We start from the raw sequence: 13,496 nt of genomic DNA on the forward strand, positions 1-13,496 counted from the left end.
GGCTGTCTGCCCCTGCAGGTTGGGGAGAAAAGCTGTTTATTGTTTCTTACTCATAGACTACTTAACATTGTGGTTAACTTATATAAGGTTCTCCCAGAACATACCAGTGTCAGCTCAGAGGTTCCTGGACGTGCAAAGCTGGTACCTTACACAGAGCATGAAACAGGAAAGAGGACTGAAAAGGCACATTTTTTTCCCCTGCAAATAATTTGACCTCTTTTTCTTTTTCTTTCTTCCATGAGATTCATTTGTTTGGACTTCTGTGACTCATTCAGATTCGTTATTTACTCAGTGACAAGAGAATAGCTATAATATGTCATGTAGCCAATTTATCTTAAAGTCATCATCCATATAATTTGATTTTAATTAAAAAGTGCTTTATGCACTTTCATTTCCTTATTTAGCTTAATATCCACTGAAACTTATTTTAAAATATAATTGTCTCCTTGAATGGAGAAAGCCACATTTTTAAATGATTTTTTTTTTTTTTGGTATCTTAAGGTATTCATAAATAAGACTATGTCTTTTACTTCTAGGCTGTTGGACCGAACCTAGCAGAAATTTGTACTGAATGTATATTGTACTTATCCAATGATTGATTGGTGATTTGCTTTCCAGCCCATTGTAGCTACGTAGGTATAGGATAAATGCAACCACAGTGCAGCAGCCTGGTGCTTATGGCATTATTAATGGGTGGTATCCACCAGACAGCCAAGGATTAGTTGCTGTAATTATTCTTATCAGTTTTCTATTGTTTATTTAGAGAGTCCTAAAGCCAGGCTCTGAGCTCTGTTAGCTATAAACTCATGAGGGTCCTTGTGGGGATTGTAACCTGGAGACAGACGTCGTGAATAAAAACAAATGCATTCATATTGTGTGTAGCAGCTGGGAAGGAAGATAAATAGCAGCAGGGCAAAGATCCCTTGTTTTCCTGTGGTAGAAGGAAAGCTTTGATTAGAGTCTTCACATGGCAGGATCCTCAGGGCCTGCTCAGACTTCATCTCTGGAGTCTGTGCTACGTTGAATGAATCTTAGGTCCTGTCCATATAGATCTGCAGAAGTGTGTAGATGCCCTGAGAGGCACAAACTGCTTCTGAGCTGCCCATTAAGAATATGTCAGTGCTTCCTTGAAGAATCTGGGGGAGAAGAGGAAAATTGGAATCCTACTTGATATCATGGGTTGGATTCTTGAGTACTTAGCTGGTGCTTCAGGTTGGTTCTCTGGAAGTAGATACTGAGTTGGAATTAGGTATGCAGGGTATTTGTAAGGTTTAACACCTGTGGAAAGGTGGAGGCCTGGGGGAATAGTATTGCTTGGGCAGTGGGAGAAGTCACTATGTGATATAGGCATGGCTAGGCTACGGCCAACACGAGGGGTTGCTCTGGAGCACATTCTACCCATCAGAGTAATACCTCATGCTGGGATAAAATTACTAAGCTATATACTCATTCCATCATAGGATACTGGCTGCCTTTTCAGGATGTATCCTCCAATAAGGAGACTTTCTGCAGCTGAGACAAACCCTGAGGAGTTGACAGCATGTCACTCCTTGAAGGGGACCTAGGGAGCACACTTCAGTGTCTATCGCAGCTAGTAAGTGACAGAATTGAAATTGAGCTTGGGTTATACTGGCTCCAAAACTGATGGTATTCCTTCCTGCTTTCATTCAATTATTAAACATTTATTGAAGACTTTCTTAGTGCCAGGCACTTTTTTAGGCATTGAAGGTTTAGGATTGAAGGAAAAGAAAAAGGAGGGGAAAAAAAAATCCTTGCTTTTAGTGAATTAACTTTTAGTTGAGGGGTAAGCTATAACAAAGAAATAAAATACATAGTATATTAGATAATAAGTGCTGCAGTAAAAATAATACTTAAAGTGCAGTGAAGACCATGTATGAGGGAAGGATAGGATAGAGGGTATAGGTATTAAAAACAGAATAATTAGAGAAGGATTCACAAAGAAGACATTTGAACAGTGACCCAAAGAAGAGATGGGGCGTGTCTTATGGATGTGTAAGAATCCATTCCAAGCAGAGGAAACAGCCAGTGCTAAGGTCTGAGGTGGGAGCATGCCCAGTGTATTTCTGTCATAGCATTCCCCTGCAAACTTTTGTGTGCAGTATAACATCTAGCTAAGCTTTGCACAGAAGGCAGTGTTTTCAAATGTCCTTCGTTTGTGTACCACTGTGATAATTTTTGTAGAATTCACGTACCATCTGTGCTAATATTTAATTAATTTTATTTAATTAACTTCCCTTTTCCCTAACTGCTTTTATTTTAAAAGGAGACTTTTGTTTTGTGGAAAGAAATGAAGACCAAATAAGAGAACAAGTATACTCGAATGAGAACAAGCAAAGACTGTTTATTTGGAGCTTACTATATATAGCAAGGGAGTCAGCCACCGTCACTTGTGTTTGGCATAGGCTCATAGGCAGGAAGGGGAGTGGAAAAGTGGGAAAAATCAGGTACGCCTTAATTGGAGGCTGTTGGCATGCGGTAGCTATATATGGGTTAACTAGAAACAGGACACTATGCTATTCATCAGGGGTGGATATTTAGCTCTCTTTGGTTGGTCCTAATTTGGAAATTGTAACAAAAATTAGGGAAACTCTCTGTTATTCAACAAGTCCTGGCCATTTTGGGCCTGTTGTTTATAGTGGTCATTGTTTGGTTTCCTGGATTGATTGATGCAGGTAGTGGTCTGATTTACTACACTTTTGACTTGTAGACAGTAACTTGGCTTCCTAGACTTGTTACTATAGACAATGTATAGGCTTCTTGAGCTGGTTGGTATAGATTGTGGGTGAGAGTTTTATTTTTATATATGGTCTGGCTGTTATCCATTTGTATATTCAGTTTCTCAGTTTTTTTCCCCTAAAACACAAAGCTAGCATCATTTAATGTGTTACTCTTATTACTTTCAACATAATTATGTATAAGTAACAGCAGAAACATATATATGTATATACATATGCATACCTGTTAAAATAAAAACGTTTTCCATGTGGCTCCTGAAATAATTTTATGTACTATCATCAGGGTTACGTCAAAACGGATGTGTATCACACTTGGGGAAAAACTGAATTGTTGGTATTCAACATATATTTTATTTTAAACTATCAACTTGTAGGGTAACCAGTAGTTCCTAAATTTTATTGGTTTATAAAATTTTTTCCTACATTAATGCTTTTTTTACCTTCTGGGAGGATTAAGATTCTACATCACTAATTTATTCCTTTGGTGAGAATTGGTCTAAGAAGATTTGTTCTAATTGATTAATGGTAGTTTCCCTAGGATTATGGAGGTTTTAATGAAATAAAGAAATGGAATGAGGAGTTTCCGTCATGGCACAGTGGTTAACGAATCCGACTAGGAACCATGAGGTTGCGGGTTCGATCCCTGCCCTTGGTCAGTGGGTTAAGGATCCAGCGTTGCCATGACCTGTGGTGTAGGTCGCAGATGTAGCTTGGATCCTGTGTTGCTGTGGCTCTGGTGTAGGCTGGTGGCTACGGCTCCGATTGGACCCCTAGCCTGGGAACCTCCATATGCCGTGGGAGTGGCCCTAGAAAAGACAAAAAGACAAAAAAAAAAAAAAAAAAAAAAAAGGAATGAGATGGTGGTTTGGGAATCCAGAAAGACTGTTTCAGGGCTTTAGTGTTGGGTGCCAGGGAGAAAAGGATGACAAGAAGATAGAAGACAGGTATGTGACTGACAGATTTTTCATAGGTTGCAAGTAACTCAGAGACAAGTTTCTTGGGCCATTTTTCTTCAGACTTGGGAAGAAATTATCACTTTTTCCAGCCTCATTTTGCCTGATCTTCGCAAACGTATTCTTTGTGTATGCACATCTAATGTGCTTATTCATTTATTTTTATTTTTGTTTGTCTTTTTGCCTTTTCTAGGACCGCTCCTGCAGCATATGGAGGTTCCCAGGCTAGGGATCCAATTGGAGCCATAGCCACCAGCCTACACCAGAGCCACAGCAACGTAGGATCCGAGCCACATCTGCAACCTACACCACAGCTCAGGGCAATGCCAGGTCCTTAACCCACTGAGCAAGGCCAGGGATCGAACCGGTAACCTCATGGTTCCTAGTCGGATTCATTAACCACTGCACCACAATGGGAACTCCAATGTGCTTATTCATTTAGCTTAATGCCATTTTATGTTTATCTTCTCCAGTTTTGACTGTGGAATCCTTGAGGGTACCTGGAATTAGTCTTCCACATGCTTGAGCTCCCACCTATTAGTCCTGAGTTTGCCAAGTAGCAGCTGCTCAATAAATGTCAAATGAAATAAATTAGCAGGCAAATCTTCAAGGGCCTTTGCATATTGTGATTGTCTTCTTGAGCCTGGTGAAACTAATGGCCAGCATGGTCTGTGTCATTCTCCCCATGGAATTTCACAAACCAATAGGTTCCTATCAAGTGCTTGATGATCAGGTGAGAGAGAGCTTGGAGGAGGACCAGCTGTCTGACTCTGCTGCCCAAGCTCATGATTTAACACTGGGCTTTGTAGACATTTGGCCAAATGAAACACTTTCTGTGCTCTTTGCCTGATGAATAACCCCAGCCTTCAATTGTGGAGGTTTGCTTTTGTAAAGATAAGAAATGAGGTGTTTGATAGAAAATTCTGGGGAAGACTGCCAATACCCACCATAGGGTAGTTTGGCACTCTTTAGTTATCTTATTTTCACATTCAGGAGCAAACAAAGAGCCTCCCATACTTCTTTCCTTTTCTCTCGACATTCTTATTTTTGATGGTTGAGGGTTGTCACACTAACTTTGTGTTTTGGGTAAATATATATATATATATATATATACACATATATATTTCCCTAAGAATGTGAAATTGATCTCATTTAATAAATACACTTTCAGTGGTTTATATATTCTCAAGTGAAAATTCTATTATTTTAAGTGATTCAGAAAGTGGAGATTTAAATTTTCACAAACTTTAAAAATAATATAGGAAAAACTCTACCAAAATGACAATATGAACTTGTTCAAAAGGAAAGAGTTGTGTCATCCTTGCTTATCACAGCCTATCAAGGTCCAGAATTTTCCTCTTTTTTTAGGAAATAATTAGATGTAGATATCCTAGCTTGTTGATTAGTATTTGGTTTCATAACTTGAAAGACCCTAAAAGCAGCGCAATATCTTAGGGAAAACTTGATTTCCCTTTTAGAAATTTGGTTAAAATTCTTGTTATGATGTTTACAATTTACTCCCAAATACTTCAGCATAACAGTATTGTTTGGGGTTTGTGTTAGTTTAGACTGTGTTCTAAAGGTAGGGTGGTGAGTTAGCATTTGGTTGGAATAGCCACTCTCCATAGGTGGCTACTGCAAGCACTGCAGCTACCTCTGGTCCACATTAGACATTTTGCTAATCAGTCTTGTGAAAGTTAGAAATCGGTGTTCATAGATGAAATTAGTATTTAAGTAATTAGCATAATGGATTTAACAGTTGGTCCCTCATTAGTGAAATTAGTAGTATTTAAGATTATGTGGCTTGGCTAAAGACCATCGCATTATTGCATGAAGAAAGTTTAAAAAAAAACTACAAGCATTATAGCTTTGGGCTTGGTAGCTACTGTCCATAATGGTCCTGCTCTTAGGTTTTCAACTGATTGAATCAGGCTCATTTAGATTATCCAGGATAATAGCTCTTGTTTAAAGTCAACTAATTATGAAATTTAATCACATCTACGAAATAGCTTTACAGCAACACCTAGACTAGTGTTTGATTGAAAAACTGAGGACCGTAGACTAGCCAAGTTAACATATCAAAAAGATATATCCAGTCTTGGTTTTATAAGTAGCCAAGGCAGGCTTAGTGCCAATCATTCTTATCAAGGCCCCCTGCAGGGCTAATTACAAAAGATCACTCATTGTGCTTAGTCTCAGGGGAACTCCTTTGGTCCCTCTCCTTATTCTCTTTTTTTAATTAAAAATTTTTTTAAATTATTATTTTTTAATTTATTTTTTATTGTTATTTCCCCCAACACTTTTTTTTCCCTACTGTACAGCATGGGAACCCAGTTACACATACCTGTATACATAATTTTTTTCTCCCATTGACATTGTAAGTATCTAGACATAGTTCTCAGTGCTACACAGCAGGATCTGATTGTTAATCCATTCACACCATGCACAAAAATAAACTTAAAATGGCTTAAAGACTTAAATATAAGACAAGACACCATCAAACTCCTGGAAGAGAACATAGGCAAAACATTCTCTGACATCAACCTTATGAATATTTTCTCAGGTCAGTCTCTCTCATTATTCTTTTGTTCATATTCATGAAAATAAAAAAATCATGTTTTTAAAGAGAATGTATTAAATAATTTAACTTTAGTGCTCCCCCCCCCGCTGAAAACCTATTTGGGCTTTCACAATGGGCTTCTCCAGCCCAGTTCTGTGATGGAAAGAGGCTTTATCTCCAAACATATTTTTCTAAGCAGCTGACGTGCTTTCCTATATTCTACCCAGGGCAGTGGTGGCATCCCAGAGTGAATGGCAGTGGGGCAGGCACGGGACCTAGGGCCTCATGGAGTCCCATGAGTTCCATGAAGTCCAGGCTCCAAGTCCTTTCTAACGAACTCTGGAACCACAGGAAAATTACTTAATCTATTTGAATTCTTGATTCCTCATCTAGAACACAGAGGCACCGACCATACTTCCTGTAAAGAACTGTTATGAAGATCAGAAATAGTACTGGGGAGTTCCTGCTATAGGTCAGGGGGTTAAGGACCCAACTTAGTGTCAGTGAGGATGTGGTTTGATCCCTGGATGCACTTAGAGGATTAAGAATCTGGCCTTGTTGCAAGTTGCAGTGTAGGTCACAGATGTGGCTCAGATCTGGCATCACTGTAGCTGTGACACAGGCTGGCAGCTGTGTCTCTGATTCGTAGCCTGGGAACTTCCATATGCTGCAGGTGTGGCTATAAAAAAAAAAAAAAAAAACAGAAAGAAAAAAAAATAGCATGGAGAAAATGACTGGAATGTGATAGATTCTGAATAGATGACCATAGTAATCGTCACTTTATCAACAACTGTATCATCCGCTATACTAAATTCTTTAATCAATACCACCCCTGGGGAGTTCCCATCGTGGCTCAGTGGTTAACAAATCCAACTAGGAACCATGAGGTTGCGGGTTCGATCCCTGGCCTTGGTCAGTGGGTTAAGGATCCGGCATTGCCGTGAGCTGTGGTGTAGGTTGCTGACACAGCTCAGATCTGGTGTTGCTGTGGCTCTGGCATAGGCCTGTGACTACAGCTCCAATTCGACCCCTAGCCTGGGAACCTCCATGTGGAGTGGGAAGTGGTCCTCGAAAAGGCAAAAAGATAAAAAAAAAATACCACCCCTGGAAAACAAAACAACAAAACCCCAAACCACCAGAGCACTAAAAGGAAGAAAATCCTGATGTTAATATCTCTGACATAAATATCCACATTATAATATCAAAGTTATAATATTGATAAAGAACAAATGATATTTATTATCCAATTTGTAGTAATAAATTCTCCATGACACTGAATTTTCTTTCTACCTTCCTTTGAGTTGAGGAATGTATATTTATGAATTTAGAATTGGTCTCAAAAATGTCATTCTTAAACAGTGTCTCAGAGCCTGAGTTTTGCAGGTAAGCTGCTTTTACCATACCGTTACAAGTTTGTTGTCTTTTATTTACTCAGTATAACCAGATTTCTGCTAATGTTGTCCACATTTTATTTGAATATTAAACATTACAAATGGGAGATAGTAAAATAAGATGGGCCTTTCCTAATTGGAAAAATGTAATTCCTTTTCTTCTCCTAGAACCAGAGGGTATAAGCATTTTTGATTTCTAATTTTCTTTAAATCCAATATGTTTTGTGCTTCAGGTCCTAAGAAATATGTACTTGAGTGATTTGATTAGTGGCAGTAAGAAAAACCAATTGACAAGACAATATCACATTCTTTGCAACAGGCATGATTTTATGTCTCAAAATATTTTGACTTGAAAAGAAGCATACACAATAATAAATTTAATTATTTCAGAAGAATTGTCATAGTCTTGGGTTTGGAGATGAATCTTCCCAGATAGGGAGAGATTGAGGTAAAGTTATATATAAAAATTTGTCTTGCTGTCCCTTGTCTTCCCTGATTTTCTGTCTTCCTAATCATTTTTATTATTACACAGACCTTGAGTTTACATCAAACAAGGTTCCAGACCTTACAACTTTCTTGCCTCAACCCCCACCCCTGCCTCAAAGAGCAAAATGCATTCACTATGACTGTTCCCATAGTCTCTTATCAACCAAATTAAGAGTCATTCCTCCCTTCCTCTCTCTCCCTCCCTCCCCACCTCCTTCCTTCCCTCTTATTTTGGACAAATATCATTAGGTTCACTAACCAAACACTATACTAAGTCCTCGGCACATAGAGATGAGCAAGTCATGGTCCCTGCCCTTAGCAAGCTTATAAAACAGTGAGGAAATAGACAGTGAAAAGACAACATAATATTCCTCCAGTGGACATCTGTGTAAAGTTCAGAAAGTACTGAGTTCTCAGGAAACTGGTGAATCCCAAGGAAGTGTTGTTTGAGCTAATTCTGAAGGAGGGTGTTTAAGTCAGTTTGGGCTGCTGTAACAGTACTGTAGTGTGGGTGGATTATAAACAACAGACATTTATTTCTCACAGTTCCGGAGTCTGGAAGTTTGAGATCAGAGTGCCTGCATGTTTGGGCTTTGATAAGATACCTCTTTTGGGTTGCAGACTGCCAACTTCTTGATGGACAGCAAAAAGGAAGCAAGTTCTCTTGTGACTCTTACAAGGGCACTGATCCCATTCATGAGGGCTCCACCCTCATGACCTCATCTAATCCTAATTACCTCCCAAAGATGTGGCCTCCTAATACCATTACTACCATCACATAGGAGTTGGGTGGGGGAGAGTTTCAATATAAAAAATTTGGGGAGGACACAAACATTCCATTCATAAGAGGGATTTAGCATTTTGCCAGGCAGATAGGTAAGGGAGGAGTGTGTGTATGTGATAGGGGGAGACTAGGGCCTTCCTGGTGGAGGAAATTATGTGCACAAAAGCTCAAATCTTTCAAACAAAGCTCAAAGATCTATATTAGGGAAGCTGTTGATAAATCAAACTTCCATGATAATTCAGCAATGATGGTAGGTTGTAGGGTATGGGATGGAGGGGGAAGAGATAAGACTCTTAGATAAGGGAAACTTGCACTTTATCCTTTTGATGTGGGGACTGAGGAGCCATTCAAAAGTAATAGTGTCACTTTTGTTACAATGGAGCTGAGTTCATTCTCACCCCCCTCCATTGCAACAGTTTTGAATAGAATCTTCCTTGCTGTTTACAAAGTAAAATAAAATAAACATAGTAGTGTCAAATTAATCACATTTTGCTATAGAATCTCAGTTAGAGGTGGTTTCAAGAATAGAGGCAAAAAGGCCATTTTAGAGATTTAGGCAGTAATTCAGGTTTAGGATAAAGAAAATAGATGGAAATTTAAGAATTCAGGAGTACCTGATGGTTAAGGATTCAGCATCATCATTGCTATGGCTCAGGTTTTATCCCTGACCCCAGAACTTCTGCATGCCATCTTTCAACAAATGCATATTGAGTACTTACAATATGCCATGCATAGGGGCTACAGAAATAAATATGAATTATCTTTTCACTCACATTGCTTAGAGGCCATTGGAAAATTAGACAAAGAAGCAGATTATTTTCATATCATTTCAGGTTTTTTCCTTTGGGGATACAATATGTTGTCTATGAAAGAATGTTCTGATCAGACCATCTGTGATTCAAATTCTGCCTCTGGAACTCTACTTAAGAGACCTTGGACAGGTTACTTGTCATCATTAGTAATATGATGGGCTTGTGGAAAATGAGGAGAAAATGTATATAAAGGACTGAAAGCAGTGCAGGTGTGTTGCTCAGATCCCAGTTTAGAGCTAAAGGACAGGGCAGGAGCCAGGCAGGTGATGGAATATGGAGCTACCATGTGGTATATCTAGGATTTACAAGTTGCTAGGGAGGTCAACATAAGAAAGGGTTTCTTGGGAGTTCCTGTCGTGGTGCAGTGGTTAATGAATCCGACTAAGAACCATGAGGTTGTGGGTTTGGTCCCTGTCCTTGCTCAGTGGTTTAAGGATCTGGCACTGCCGTGAGCTGTGGTGTAGGTTGCAGACACGGCTTGGATCCCGCGTTGCTGTGGCTCTGGCGTAGGCTGGGGGCTACAGCTTCAATTCGACCCCTAGCCTGGAAACCTCCATATGCTGCGGGAGCGGCCCAAAAAATAGCTAAAAAAAAAAAAAAAAAAAAAAAAAAGAAAGTGTTTCTTAAGAAAGAATCTGTTAGAGTTCCCATCCTGACTCAGTGGTTAACAAATCTGACTTGGAACCATGAGTTTGCCGGTTCGATTCCTGGCCTTGCTCAGTGGGTTAAGGATTCAGTGTTGCCGTGACCTGTGGTGTAGATGGCAGACGTGGCTCGGATCTGGCATTGCTGTGACTGTGGCATAGGCTGGCAGCTACAGCTTTGATTACATCCCTAGCCTGGGAACCTCCATATGCTTCGGGAGCGGCCCTAGAAAAGGCAAAAAAAAACAAAAAACAAAAAACAAACAAAAAAAATATTCTGTCAACCATGGAACTATGTCTAGTCACTTATGATGGAGCATGATAATGTGAGGAGAAAGGATCTATGCAAAATAAATAAATAACACTGTAAACCCAGCTGTAATGGAAAAAAAAATCATAAAAAAATTTAAAAAAAGACTAAAAAAAAAGGGAAGATTCTGTCATTTTCTCCTCACTTTTTTATAGCTCCTAAAATAGTAGCAGCCTGGGAGGAAGGGCCAGGTACATCCAGCAGAGAAGTTGCTGTAATTTGTCTGCCTGACACAGATTGTCCCCTCTTCTTGATTATTCTGGTCCCAAAGTTGGTGACCTTTCACTTCAGCTGTTCCCCCTGCTATATACAGATGTTCTTGACACAGGAGCCAATGTGAGTTCATGGAGACTGGAGTCTAGTATTAGGGAAATATAAAGTGGAAAAGAAAGCAGAAAAGACTATTGGTAAGAGAAAAGGAAATAATAACAGAATAATATCCATTTGGAAAGAGGGTTTTGGACTGACTGCTCGTTCTCAGAATTTTACACAGTAAAGACTTAGTAATTGATAATTGTCAAAATTTATGATTCTGAGGCCATAGGATGGTTTCAGCATTAGCTAAATGAGAAGCAACTGAGAACAAAATGGTCTGCAGGTGAACACCACCCATCTGAAAAACACCTCTAGGCTGGGGACAAACCATAATTGCCTTTCAAATATGGGTCTCACCTTAAATAAAGAAATTCTATATAAAACATTTTCAGGTCTCCCACCTGAGGATAGATAAAGTCTGACAGACAGTTCTTTTTGGAGATTGCGGTCCAGGGAGTCAAGATTGTCTCTTCCAGAGTTGCCACGGCAACCTCTCCGTCTTATGACACAAAGGAAGATAGAGGTCATGTTGGTAGGCTGTTTAAATGTTGCTCTGATCATGTCTTTTATTTCCATGGGGGAAAAGAGAAAAAGGAAATAGGCAGGAAAAAATTAAGAATGGAAAATAAAATAAAGGGGATAAAGGGATTCCTGTGAGTGATTTTCCAAATAGATTTTGCTGCTAAAGGATTCCCATTAATTCAATTGGATTTAAAGTCTGATATGAGAATCCAAAATGAAGTCTCTTATACTTCATGGTGTAATCAGTGTTGAAGTATAAGATGATGCAATGGACACTTTTGTCTTGTAAAGAGGTACTTTAAACTAGATTTCTAGGAAGAGAGGAGACTGCCAAAGCCATCACTTAAGATGTAGACCAAGTGAAAAAACAGGTTTTCTTTAAATTAATACAGTTTTTTCAGGTGATTTCTATTCACTATTTAAACACACACTTTAGAATTACATAAAACCTCTGTTAAATTAGGGAATGATTTGATATCTAGCCAGGAAGATAGAACAGAGGTAGTTTAGCAGAATTCAATATAGGAAACCGGTTTTCAGATACAAGGATATTAGAAAAGCTAAGGAATAAATTGGACATTATATTCTGTACATTTTACACCCTTGGTCCCCCAAAACACACAGAGTGGAGGGGACAGAGAGGCAAGCCAGAGATTAGCAAAAAGAGGAGGTGAATTCTGACCACCACCTTGCTGGAGGGACAAAGGGAGAAGGTAGTGCTATAGGACTCCAGGGGCCAGGGAGCCTGGTGGGAGAAGTAACCTGTTAAGGGCAGACTGGCAGGAGCTAGGGCCATGGAAGAGACATGTTGCTGCTGGAAATACCATTCAGATCAGAGAAAGGGAGAGGAAGGGAGAGGGGGAGGGAGGGAGGAAGGAGAGGGAAAGATACTGAGACCGTGTTCTCTCCCCTCCTTCCATCTTCCAATCTTTTATTTTCCATTTCCCACCAGTGCTTCCCATTGGCCAAACTTAACAAGAAGTTGACAAGGGAGACTGGGAAGTAACAATTGCATGGATCCGCCTCCACCAGTGCAGAGCAGAGGAGAGGTGCTGAGTGAATCTTAGAGATAGGGAATATGGGTAACATAGGTACAATGGAATATTATTCAGCCATAAGAAATGAAATAGGAGTTCCCGTCGTGAAATAGGAGTTCCCGTCGTGGTTAATGAATCCGACTAGGAACCATGAGGTTGCGGGTTCGGTCCCTGCCCTTGCTCAGTGGGTTAATGATCCGGCGTTGCCGTGAGCTGTGGTGTAGGTTGCAGATGCGGCTCGGATCCCGCGTTGCTGTGGCTCTGGTGTAGGCCAGGGGCTACAGCTCCGATTCGACCCCTAGCCTGGGAACCTCCATATGCCGCGGGAGCGGCCCAAAGAAATAGCAAAAAGTCAAAAAAAAAAAAAAAAAAAAGAAATGAAATAATGCCATTTGCAGCAACAAGACTGGACCTAGAGAATAGATCACACTGAGTGAAGTAAGTCAGACCAAGAAAGATAAATATCATATGATCATTTGTATGTGGAATCTAATAAAAATTATACAAAGTAATTTATAGAATAGAAACAAACACAGATTTCAACACCAATCTTATGGTTACCATAGGTGAAACCATTGATGGGAGGGAAGAACTAGGGGATGGGTGGGAATAACACATACACACTATTGTATAAAATAGATGATTAATGAGAACCTGCTATATAACACAGGAAAATCTACTCAATAGTTTGTGATAACTTATATGGGAAAAGAGAATTGTTATATTTATAGTATGACTGATTCACTTTGCTATATACTTAAAACTAATACAACATTGTCAGTAAACTATATTCCAATAAAATTTAAAAACAACAACAGCAACAATAAAAATACATTCTGAAACACACACAAAAAGCATAAAGAGTGTGGGAACATGAGAGAAGGCTAGTATTATGGATTAGTGAAAAATCTGTCTTGTACTTGAGA

The sequence above is a fragment of the Sus scrofa genome, chromosome 15 (genome assembly GCF_054392235.1).
Source record: "Sus scrofa isolate SSC_HxYL_T2T_F1_AM1 chromosome 15, Sscrofa_HxYL_maternal_Yorkshire_Landrace_v2.0, whole genome shotgun sequence".
Lineage (NCBI taxonomy): Eukaryota > Metazoa > Chordata > Mammalia > Artiodactyla > Suidae > Sus > Sus scrofa.